General features: G+C 43.5%; 1 protein-coding gene across 2 annotated transcripts in view; it reads right to left on the minus strand.

Moving 5' to 3' along the window:
* Positions 1 to 13,274, minus strand: part of POLQ (DNA polymerase theta) — a 134,880-nt gene that overhangs the window by 67,181 nt on the left and 54,425 nt on the right. The gene's annotated exons all lie outside the window — the stretch shown is intronic.

Consider the following 13,274-nt stretch of genomic DNA (forward strand, 5'->3'; position numbering starts at 1 on the left):
ATCTGCACTATGTTGTAAAAGTAACCTTCCACACAAACTTCTACATGGATAGATTTTACAAAAACTAGACAAGCCATTTACAACACAAACTTTGCTTCTCTACAAAGGAAAAAGGACACTAAACTATCTAAACTGCTACATGCCACAAGGAGCCACAACAGTAGTTCCCTTAACCCACCCAACAATATTGTTAATCTTTCCAGCTATACTCTTAGCCCGGCAGAAGACTCTGTCCTATTGGGGCCTCTTCTTTTGTCTCACCAGGCCCACGAACATGATACAGTTCTGTGGTGACCTAGAATCCTACTTTTGACGTCTCCGACTCAAAGAATATTTCCAACACACCTCTGAGCAATATACTAACCCACAGAATCCTTCCTACCAACACTACAAAAAGAAGGATTCTGCATGGAGTCCTCCTGAAGGTTGAAACCACAGACTGGACTTCTACACAGAGTGCTTCCGCCAACATGCACGGGCTGAAATTGTGGAAAAGCAGCATCACTTGCCCCATAACCTCAGCCGTGCTGAACACAACGCCATCTACAGCCTCAGGAACAACTCTGACATCATAATCAAAAAGGCTGACAACGGAAGTGCTGTCGTCATCATGAATAAGTTGGAATATGAACAAGAGGCTGCTAGGCAGCTCTAACACCACATTCTACAGGCCATTAGCCTCTGAGGATTACCAAAAGAAACTACACCATCTGCTCAAGAAACTCCCTGAAAAAGCACAGAAACAGATCTGTGCAGACACATGCCTAGAACCCCGACCAGGGGTATTCTATTTGCTACCCAAAATCCATAAACCTGGAAATCCTGGATGCCCCATCATCTCAGGCATTGGCACCCTAACAGCAGGATTGTCTTCCTATGTGGACTCTCTCCTCAGGCCCTACGCTACCAGCACTCCCAGCTATCTTTGAGACACCACTGACTTCCTGAAGAAACTACAATCCACTGGTAATCTTCCTGAAAACACCATCCTGGCCACTGCACCCCATATTCATCATAGTGGTATGATTATGATATGATTATGACATAATTATGATGCATCTAGTACAAGATGTGTCATGTGAGGGGTCTATGGAAAAGTTATGATTTGTTATTTGTATGCATATAACATTTTTGTATCTGAAGTTATTGACTATGTATCTGTATTTCAAATGTGGTTACATCTGGGTGATACCCACTAGGCAAGATGCTTCCAGTCTAGACAGCTGACTGAAGGGCCTATTCAAGGTAACGGGCCATTTAGGGAAACAATAGGCCTTAGGAGAAGCTTATCCCCCACCTGGTGAGCCTTCCTGGGAACGCTTCAGATAGCATATGGACAACGGCTGCTGTGACTCATTGGGAGCATGCCATGGCACATGATCAATTCACATGAAACTAAACTCCATTTTGGTACCTGTATTTTCCCAGCCCGGTTTGTGGAAACTTAACTTAGAACAAAGGCGTTCCCGCCATATGGAAAGGCTATAAATAGGGCCCTACCAAATTCACGGCCATGAAAAACACATCACGGACCATGAAATCTGATCTCCCCCCGTGAAATCTGGTCTTTTTTGTCCTTTTACCCTACACTATACAGATTTCATGGGGGAAACCAGCATTTCTCAGATTGGGAGTCCTGACCCAAAAGGGAATTTCAGGGGGAGGGGGAGGTACAAGGTTATTTTAGAGGGGTCACAGTATTGCCATCATTACTTCTGCGCTGCCTTCAGAGCTGGGCGGCCGGAGAGCGGCAGCTGCTGACTGAGGGCCCAGCTCTGCAGACATCAGTGCAGAAGTCAGGGTGGCAGTATCATACCATGACATCCTTACTTCTGCGCTGCTGCTGGCAGTGGCTTTGCCCTCAGAGCCGGGCTCCTGGCAAGCAGCCGCCACTCTCCAGCTGCCCAGCTCTGAAGGCAGCGCCAGCAGCAGCACAGAAGCAAGGATAGCAGTACAACAACCTCTCCTACAATAACCTTGTGACCCCCCCCCCACAACTCTTTTTTGGGTCAGGACCCCTACAATTACAACACCATGACATTTCAGATTTAAATAGCTGAAATCATGAAATTTACTATTTTAAAAATCCCATGACTGTGAAATTGACCAAAATGACTGTGAATTTGGTAGGGTCCTATGTAGAGTATCCTCAAGCCAATCAGCTGGGTTTTTATTGAACAAGAAAATTGTGGCAAAGGAAACGATGCTAAGCTACCATGAATTGATAAAAAAATATCTCGCCCTCCAGGAAATTCCACACATCCTTTAGGCAAAGGCTACTTTATGGGTTTGGGATAGAACTAGAGGTAAAAAATATTTTCCCTCACCAATGATACCCATTGCAAATAATCCAGATCTTAACCCAAATCATGAACTTAAGAGCTTTAAACACTAGGAGAGCCATGGAATACAACTGGTTGGCCAGCTATTCAGTAAAGGTTTCAGAGTAGCAGCCGTGTTAGTCTGTATCCGTAAAAAGAAAAGGAGTACCTGTGGCACCTTAGAGACTAACAAATTTATTAGAGCATAAGCTTCCGTGAGCTACAGCTCACTTCAACTTTTCTAACTTTTAGACATCAAAACTAACTTTAACTAACTTTAATTAGCCCAGTCTCACATGGTTTTTTCAAGTTAGGCATTATGTTTCTCAGCTTTCTAAAAAAGCTAATTTATATAGAAAGCTAATTTTAATAGAAGAAATGAGGTCTGGTCAATTAGGAAACAAAAAAATTATAACTAATTGATATCAACCTTTGTAGACAACTTTCCTAACCAAAATATGTCCATATATGACACACTGGGAAATTATCCTCGAGGAATGGGATTTCCTCTGGAAAAGAGGACCAGCAACCTCAGTCTGTTGCATGATAGAAAATACTGGGATGCAATCCATGACCAAATATCACAAATTGTTGGATATTTATTACCAAATGAACAGTTGGTAATCCTCCTGGCGCTTCCTAGTGAAAAATAACCACACAAAAGGAAATGAAGTAGTAATGTCTCATCTACTAGAAGCTGCTCCCTCTCACTGGAAAAAGAAAAACAATTCAGCCATAGATAAATGGTTCAAAAAAAAAAAATGGGAGGTTGCTGTTATGGAAAAACACACCACTTATGAACTGAGCAAAATAGAGAGAACAATACTTCAATATTTGGTTAACATTTTTTCAATACACAAAGTACTTTCACCTGTAACAGAAACCAGCACACCTGTCCAATTTTTTTTTTTTTTAAACATTTGATAGACCTGCCTGGTCCATTAAATATGTGTTGTGACAAAGTCAGGCAGGAGGGTCTGGGAAAACAAGTATGTTAGCCCTAGAATGCTAAAGGCTCTTTTTCCTACAAGCTGGGATGGGGTTACTTCAGGTCAGTTAGTAACACCTGAGTCCAATTAAAGGCTGCCTGAAACCTGTTAAAATCTCTCTCCTGGTGACAGAGAGAGGGGGGAGAGACAAACTGCTGCAAGGCTGGAGGCAGCAGGGAGATAGGCTTCTCCAGTGTGAGAGACTGTGCTTCTCCCCATCCGAAGACACCCAAAACCAAGTGCCTGTTTAGGGGAAGGACTGACACCCTGGGACCAGCGACAGGACACCACCTGCTTCAGGGAGGGGGCCAGGGAATGGTATTCCTTTTTTGTTTTGGTGCCTTATAGACTTGTTTCCCTTTGTTTGGCAAAGGAGCACTCCTCAGGCCTGCTCCAAGGCCTATCTGGAAGGCTCTGAGAAACAAACCCCGAAGAGGGAAGATAGACATGCTCCAGAGTGGGGGCTGATTTACCTCAGGCTCTGTCCCTGCCAGAGGAAGGAGCGCTAAGCCCAGCGAGGCAGAAGGGGTGCCTTGCCACAGTGTATACAGAGATTTCACTCAATTAATAAAATCGTTAGAAATCACATCATACATGTTGTAATGATGCTCACTCTGCAATATGTTAAATAGAGAGATCTGATGACTATATTAATGAATAATCTCTCTGTTATAATGGATTATTTTTTGGTTTCTGATATTTCCATGTGAAGGATTGTAAATTTGTTAATACTTCCTAAATAAATAAATAATATATATGAATGAAAATTAGCATGTTCTCATATACTTAATAACTATCATAATGGACATGCACTCGGGGAAGAATTAAGGTTGCACGTTCATATTCAGCCTTAGCTTTGGCACAGCCTGACTTCTGAAACCTTAACATTGCATTAACAGAGTTGCCCAGATATTAAATATGGCCCCACAGTATGCCAACATTTTTATGGCTGACTTAGAACAACGCTTCCTCAGCTCTCGTCTCCTAACACCTCTACTCTCCTTGCGCTATATTGATCACATCTTCATCATCTGGACCCATGGAAAAGAAGCCCTTGAGGAATTCCACCATGATTTCAACAATTTCCATCCCACCATCAACCTCAGCCTTGTCCAGTCCACACAAGAGATCCACTTCCTGGACACTATAGTGCTAATAAACGATGGTCACATAAACACCACCCTATGCCGGAAACCTACTGACCGCTATTCCTACCTACATGCCTCCAGCTTTCACCCTGACCACACCACATGATCCATTGTCTACAGCCAAGCTCTGCGATACAACCGCATTTGCTCCAACCCCTCAGACAGAGACAAACACCTACAAGATCTCTATCAAGCATTCTTACAACTACAATACCCACCTGCAGAAGTGAAGAAACAGATTGATAGAGCCAGAAGAGTTCCCAGAAGTCACCTACTATAGGACAGGCCTAACAAAGAAAATAACAGAACGCCACTAGCCATCACCTTCAGCCCCCAACTAAAACCCCTCCAACGCATTATTAAGGATCTACAACCTATCCTGAAGGATGACCCAACACTCTCACAAATCTTGGGAGACAGGCCAGTCCTTGCCTACAGACAGCCCCCCAATCTGAAGCAAATACTCACCAGCAACCACATACCACACAACAGAACCACTAACCCAGGAACCTATCCTTGCAACAAAGCCCGTTGCCAACTGTGCCCACGTATCTATTCAGGGGACACCATCACAGGGCCTAATAACATCAGCCACACTATCAGAGGCTTGTTCACCTGCACATCCACCAATGTGATATATGCCATCATGTGCCAGCAATGCCCCTCTGCCATGTACATTGGTCAAACTGAACAGTCTCCACGTAAAAGAATAAATGGACACAAATCAGATGTCAAGAATTATAACATTCATAAACCAGTCGGAGAACACTTCAATCTCTCTGGTCACGCAATCACAGACATGAAAGTTGCGATATTACAAGAAAAAAAACTTCAAATCCAGACTCCAGCAAGAGACTGTTGAATTGGAATTCATTTGCAAATTGGATACAATTAACTTAGGCTTGAATAGAGACTGGGAGTGGCTAAGTCATTATACAAGGTAACCTATTTCCCCTTGTTTTTTCCTACCCCCCCCCCCCCGACATTCTTGTTAAACCGTGGATTTGTGCTGGAAATGGCCCCAACTTGATTATCATACACATTGTAAGGAGAGTGATCACTTTAGATAAGCTATTACCAGCAGGAGAGTGGGGTGGGGGGAGAGAAAACCTTTTGTAGTGGTAAACACCCATTTTTTCATGCTTTGTGTGTATAAAAAGATCTTCTATACTTTCCACAGTATGCATCCGATGAAGTGAGCTGTAGCTCACGAAAGCTTATGCTCAAATACATTGGTTAGTCTCTAAGGTGCCACAAGTACTCCTTTTCTTTTTGCGAATACAGACTATCACGGCTGTTACTCTGAAACCTGTCATTAAATATTCAGTTACTGTTAAAGAGCAGAGGTTCTCAAACTGTGGTCCGTGGACCACAAGTGGTCCATGAGCTCCATTCAGGTGTCCGTGGATAGTTCCCTCTAAGGTGCGCGCCTGGGTGGCTGCTCACAAGAAAATGAAGGGTCACCCACTTAATTAGTGGAGCCACACAGGTGTGGCTACACTAATTAGGTGCCTGGACCCAGGAGAAGACACACATGTAAGGTGAGGTGGTGGCGGCCTTGGGGGGAATAGGGGATAGGTGGGAGGGTGAAGTGGGGTGAGAAGAGGGGGTGGGGGGAATTTGGAATGTGCAGGGCCGCGGCAGCCAGAGAAAGAGGTGACTTTCCCCAGGGCTGTGGCTGCCAGGGAAAGAAGGCCCTCTTTCCCAGCCTCACCTTTGTGGCTGCTGCAGCAGGGGAGAGACCGCCCTCCTTCCCAGCCCCAGCTCAGGGGCTGCTGTAGTGGGGGAGAGAAGGCACATCCATTGCATTAGAAAGGTAATATTATGGATATTAGAATAGGAGTTGTGTGCTTTTATTTGTAAAACAAAAAAACATTAATTAAGGGGTATTTTTTTAATATAGTGCTTTTAACCAAAGTGCTTTACAATAGTTAGCTATCAGTACAAACAACATTTATCATTATGAGGTCTGCTGAGACCCTCAGCAATTTTCAAGTGGTATGCAAAAGAAGAAGTTTGAGAACCATTGTTAAAGAGAATTAAAAACTCATGTTTTCCTTAAATGTTGCAACAAAAGCTATGCATTAGACCAAGTTTCTTTTGTTCATGGTGCAAATGAACAAAAGTACCAAAACCTGAAAAAAATATCAAAACTTCAAGTGTCTGTAAGGAAAGAAGCCTGCCCCTCTACAACATAACAATCCAAGAGTTCATTCTGACTCTGTAACCTGCAGCAGAATATATACTGTTCCATCCTCTCCAAATCTCACCTCTCCCTACTATTAGAGAACAACTTTCAAAGAGACCCTAAAATAGAAATTTTTATTATGGACCTTTTTAAAAGAAGTTCTACTCTCTTTTCTTGCCTACAGCAAAGGATGAAGTCTGAGTCAAATCAATGAAGCTGGCTCCTTCTGGATAGCTCCTCTTGATACCGGTTTTCAACCTAAAAATTAGGGCCTCTAGGTGCTACTGCAATACAGATTAAACAGATTTAAAAATTTGATTAAAGCTAATGTTAAAAAAAATTATATAATCTGACATTTTGTCTATTATTGTTACAAAATACCTAACGTTACTGTAACTGAGAGAATAGAGACTTTTTTCTTTGTTTACTTTTTGTATTTGTATTTTGTATTTGACTGTATTTTGTCTATAAATTTCACTATTTCCCTGTTGGTCTTGCACACAGTTACAATGGACAGAAAAAATGGTTACTTATAGCAACTGTAGTTCTTCAATATGTTGTAGTCAATGTGGATCCCACTCTGTGGTGCGCATGCAACCCACGTGGACGAGCACTGAATCTTTGCAATAGCAGTGTTGTTTGGGGCTACATCTATGCAGTACATGTCTTTGAGTCTCTCGTCCAAAGGCATTAAAGGCAGGGCAGCCACAATCATCCCTCAGTTCCCTTGCCGATATGAAGCACTCCAGAAAAGCAGGGATGGAGGAGGGCAGGTCACAGGATCCACAGTAAGGACAACATCTTGAACACCACAGTTACTATACACCAAGTAACTGTCCTTTCTTCAAGTATGTGTGCAGGGGAGCTGGAACAGTTTTTATAGCAGGGGTTCTGAGAACCATTGAACCAAACTATAAACCTTGTATATAATGGAAACCACTGTCCCTACCCCTAGTTTCAGCACCTATGTATGTGTGTCAGAGTGGATTCCTCACTGGCCAACAAGCAGTGCCCCACCTGGAAGGTGGAATTGAGGAGTCTTGATTGTCTTAAACAGTGATTGTAATACCGCTCTTCCAAAGCTGGCATCTGACTCTGCAGCTAGAAAGAGGGCACAGTGTCTAAAAAAAAGTAATTGACATACTGCATGTGATTGCCTTACAGATTTCTGATACTGAAATGTTCCTAAAAGTGGAAGATGTAGCTTGTGTTTTAGTACAGTGAGCTTTACATTTGGGGGCAGTACATCAGGATCTGGTAGCAGAGCAATATGCAATATATGATCCATATCCTCTGGAAGGAGATTGTTGTTTCTAGGCCTTTGAAGGATCAAACTAAGAGACAGAATGATAGTCTAAAGGGATTTGTTCTGTCAAGATAATACAATGAAGATCTTGAAACACTTAAGGTGTGAAGATGTTTTTCTCCTGGCCCAGAATGAAGCCTGGGGAAGAAGACAGGCAAGTTGATGGAATGATTTAAGTGAAACTTCAAGATCAGTTTAGGTTTAAATTCTGGATGAGGTCTCACCACCACCCTGTCCTCATGAAACGTTGTTTAAGGGATATCAACGGTAAGGGTTTGCAGCTCGCTGACCCTGCTGGCCGAAGTTATGGCAACTAGGAAAACTGATTCAAGGGTACAGTGGTATAAGCAGATTCCGCAAGTGGTTCAAAAGGGAGCTCCCTAAGGCTTCCCCGGACAATGGTGAGATTCTACATAGCAGAAGGTTCCTTGATGGGAGAGTTAGCATAGAGTAGCCCTTTCAGAAATCTATATATTGTAGAATGTGAAAAGATTCAACAGGATTGGACAGGTGAGACCCCTGATGAAATTGCTGCTAGATTAACTTTGATGGAGCTGAATGAAAGACCCAATTGTTTTAAATCCTAGAGGTAGTCCAGGATCTTTGGTATGGGAGCCTCCACTGGGTCAAGACTGCATTAGGTTGCCCATATTGGAATCTTTTCCATTTAGAGGAATAAGTTTTCCTTTTGAGAGGTTTCCTGCTTTGTAGGAGGATTTCTCGCACCTGAAGGGAGCAGTCTGTCAGTATTAACCAGCCAACATTCAAGCTGTCAGATGCAGTGACTCCAGATCCAGATAAAGTATCTGACCTTGGATCTGCAATACTAGCTAAATGATATTCAGAGAAGATCTGTTAGCCAGAACTATCTTGAACAGTATGGAGCTATTAGGACTATTTTGCCTTTGTCCCAGATGATTTTACAGATTCACCTGGAATCAGGGGAATACTTGGAAAAGCGTACGGGGTTCCTAGGATCCACCAAGTGAACAAGACATCTTGCAGCAAGCCTGATCTTATGCCTTCTCCAAAACAAAAAGGCTGGACATTTCTTGTTGTCTATTGAGGCAAACAAGTCTATCCATTGTTAGAATATTAGGTCTATGATGGACCTCCATAGCAACCACTTGTGGTTAGTGATGGATTGTTTGCTTAGGACATCTGTCAGATTGTTGCTAACTCCCTGTAGGTGGAGGGCTGATTGGGGTTATTCCATGAAGTTGACACAGAACTGATGAGTAGGCAACTCCTTGTTTGTGTAATATATTGCAGATGTGTTATCCATCAAAATTTGCACTCTGGAATTTTGTAAGAGATCAGAATGCAGAATAGCCTGATCACTCACAGCTTCAATACATTTATGTGAAGAGTCATATCCTTTTGACCCCAGATCCCTTGTATCGAGAGGTTTGGGTGGGTTTCCCAATCCGTGGTTGATGAGTCTATGAGAAGTGTCTTCCTCCATAAGTGGCGGGGAGAGGATGTTTCTTTTCTGGTCCTCTTTGTGGATTTGGAGTTCTCCTGAACCACAGGCGCTTTTAATGATCCTGACTAGGGTAAGCATAGAAGTGCTAGGATCCCTTCTGTGGCACTTGATATTTTTTTCTCCATCCTTTTGGTGGTAGGAGGAATGGTGACCAGCATTTGCCATAATGCCTTTGCAGGGTCAAGTATCCCCTTGTTAATTGGGAGGGCTAATCTGGCCAGTGCGAAGGAATTTGAATGACTGGAGTATGAATATCCAGGGCCTCTGAGTCTAGCTAGCAGTTCCTAGAATGTCTTAAAATCATCTGGTGCTGGTATTGGAGCTATAACCTTCACCTTGTATGGGAACAATGAGGATTCCTGAAGAAACGAAGGAAGATGCTGCTGTTCCACTAATCCCACTTCGTCCAGTGTCTGATGTTCATCGTCTCAGTCCAGTGTGGGCAAGCTGGACAGCAATGCTGATGGGGAATAGGATCTCTTCCACTTCCTTGAGAGATGGGATAGAGATTGACTCCTGAAGGCATGGGAAGGTGGTCCCCAAAAGGCCCAGTAGGACTAGGATGGCACCTTATACTGGTACAGCTGGCTTCACTGGGGTTGGCCAGCCCATTACCATGCATGCCAGGATTGTGACAAGGCTCTAATTGGGGAAGCATTCAGTCCATTACACAGGATCTTCTTCCTGAATATTAAAGGGAGATAGTTTGATGCTGGCAAAAAGATATGGCCCAGTGATGGGGATGAAAAGCATATCTTGTTAAAGAGCAGTGCCAAAGTGTAAAGTGATCTTGGTGCCAGGATGCTATCATGTGCCAATAGCAATGATGGTCTCTGTGCCGAGGAAGACTCTGGTAAAGATGTAGATTCCACTGAAGCACTGGAACATATATGAGCAGAGGACTCTGCAGCCAATGTTGACGTCAGTATTTGCATTGCTGACTGCATCGATGCTGCCATTGAGGTCAGTACTGGGTATGTTTGTTAATGCTGAGCTTGTGACCAAGCCTGTGCTGCTAACCCCTGTGATGGCTGAGGGCTTAGTGAACTTCTCTCTGGCACATCATTTTTTTCAACCTCTCCTTATGAGACAAAACTGACCAGTGTCTAGAGCAATGCTTTTGTCTGTGCTCCAGCCAACCTTGTCCCTCAGTACCGGTAGTTGGTGCCAGAACTGTTGGTGCTGGGATCATCCATGCAGAGTCCTTTGACAGTGTTTTTTCTCAGTGACAGGACTTGACATAGTGCAGTGGTTCCCAAACTTTAACAGCCTGTGAACCTCTTTCACTAACTTGTGAAATCTCGTGACCCCCCTTCTAAAAATGAATATTTCCAGGGATTTAAGTTTAAATTTCCTCCGTGGGGCTCCTGCTGCTGGACCCCGTTGACCGCCCCAACTGCCTGGCCCTGGTCTCCTTGGGGCTTGGGCTGCCAGCCCCACGCAGAGCGCTGGGGTTCGGGCTGCCGGCTCCCCCGCTGATGGGTGAAGGGCTCAGGCTGCCAGTCCCAACTGCCCTGCCCCAATCTCCCTGGGGTGGGTCCTGCAACCAGGTCCCACATGCTGCCTCCAATGCCCAGGGTCCTCTAGCCGCCATTAGTGACATTTTTCTGGCGAACCCCCTGTAACATTCTGCGAACCCCAGTTTGGGAACTAGTGGCATAGTGGAACATCTGGTGGGGACACTCAAAGAAGATTTCTTCAGTGCTTGATCAGTCTTAGGAGCACCATCTCCTCAGGGTGAGATGACGACTCACTGACTGCTCCTTAAGATAGAGCTTGAAACACGTGCCTGTGAGGAGAATGAACAGCAGACAAAGCACTGATCCAATACATAGTTCTCTTCAAGGCAAAACAAGCAGCAGTTATGGCCCTCAATAAGCAGAATGAGGCAGTCACAGTATGGACAGGACTTAAAGTTTTGAGTCTACCATGAGGCACATAGTAGTGCAAAGCTCCTAGTGAAATTGTAGGGGGGGGTTGGTTGTGTGGTTTTGTTTAGTTTTTTTAAAATGGTCCCAAATTGGTAAACTAAGGGGAAACAGGGACATTTTAAAAAGGTAGGTAGATGACTGTTATCAAAATATAGCAAACACTAAAGAGTAGCGACCTGGACATTTGTTCTGTCTTGCTGTCATGGGCAGTAAGGGGAAACTGAGGGCAGTTGCAGCCCCCCTGCCTTTATACCCTCAGATGAGAGGTATGGGGACATGTGCTTACATATGCAGCTCCAACAGACACTGCTATTCAAAAGATTCCACTCTGGCACACGAGGTGCATGCGCACCCTAGAATGGAATGCTCAAAAAAGAAATGATAGAAAAATATAGTCAAATGACTGATAGATTGACACTACTCTGTAATGTCCTGGACAAGCTTTACTGAATTACATTACACCTTACTGAAGTAAGTTTAACACTTTTGGAGTTCATTGTATTAAAAACACAAATATTTACATACTATCTTGGGATTATAAGGATCTTCAAAGGACCTTTTGAAACAAAGTGAGCTTTTAACATTAAGCGTTTTCTTCTAGGAGTAGGGGAATATATGCTAATATAATTCCTCCAGTTATCAACGCTTTAAAGTCACCCACCTGGAAAGGTGCACATATACTGGTTCAAACTGCTATGCTGTCTTGTGGCCTTCTTTCTGATCCAGCAGATGGACAGGACCCCTGGACCATGGAGGGCCCCAGTCCTTAGAAGTTTGGAAGGACTTGGCCTACTGAGGCCACATAATTCTGAGTATTTCTTCCGAGCTGAAGCTGTGATGAACTTGTGACCACAAAGGAAACTCCTTGGGTGGTGTGTTGAATGACTACTCCTGCCAGGACTGCTCCATCTTAGTATTGGGATGATCTCTGGTCAGCTTATTAGCATACATTTAGGTTCTTTTATTGTTTTTAATGCTTTCTCTGTAGTTCTTTTACCCTAATAAGAAAATATGCTTGCATAAAAGAGCTGTGTGGTACCAATAACCATGGACAGTCACACTGTCAACTGTCTCTGAAGAGAAAGCAAGTAGGTGTGCTCAGCGGGGAACAATACATCAAAGGCAGGGAACTGTGCGGCCTGGAAATGCCCTGGTCAGACAGGAAAGAGACGTAGGTCTCCATGCAAAAAGGCAACGGGTAGGAAGGTGGAACTCTGAGAATGGGTGTCCTCGAGTGAATCACTGAGGAGAAATCCAGGTGCAGCTGCACTGAACTATGAAAATTACAAAAATTGGCTGGGGAAGTCAAGGGCAGATTGCACAGAATATATGGCCTGCACAATATTATTGATGATAATGGGTAAGATGGAGAAAAACAAGCTTGACTCTCACTGGCCAGACTAAGTTTGCAAGGCTAGCAGTGCTAGGAAAAATCAACTCCTTTTTACCTATAAACTGAGCACAGTGGATATGGAAATCATTGGAAGACAGACACAGAATTCCATTTTTATAGCCACTCAGAATACAGCTGCACTCATTCCTCTTAACCATACCTTATTTCAAGAGACATCATTTATTTTAGCCCCAAAATTACCTATGTTCTTGTAACCCTTCACTGATTGCTGAAAATGATTTACCCTGGGCATAGAGGATCATGAAGCTAATATTACAAGACGTTATTAACACTAACAGAATGAAGACAGTTAACATTTTACAGTTAACAAGAACTTTCCTTTCTGAATAACTTGTATGTGCCCTTCATTTTCGATCTTTGTCACACACTGCATCCCACAATTTGGGCCTTGAAAAGTTGGGAGATGTGACCACTCTTTAAAATTCATGTGTGGAGTTAACAAGGACTTTGGTGATGAAAGAAAAGTTCTCTTACTCATGTTGTGTCCTGTT

The sequence above is a fragment of the Lepidochelys kempii genome, chromosome 1 (genome assembly GCF_965140265.1).
Source record: "Lepidochelys kempii isolate rLepKem1 chromosome 1, rLepKem1.hap2, whole genome shotgun sequence".
Taxonomy (NCBI): Eukaryota; Metazoa; Chordata; order Testudines; family Cheloniidae; genus Lepidochelys; species Lepidochelys kempii.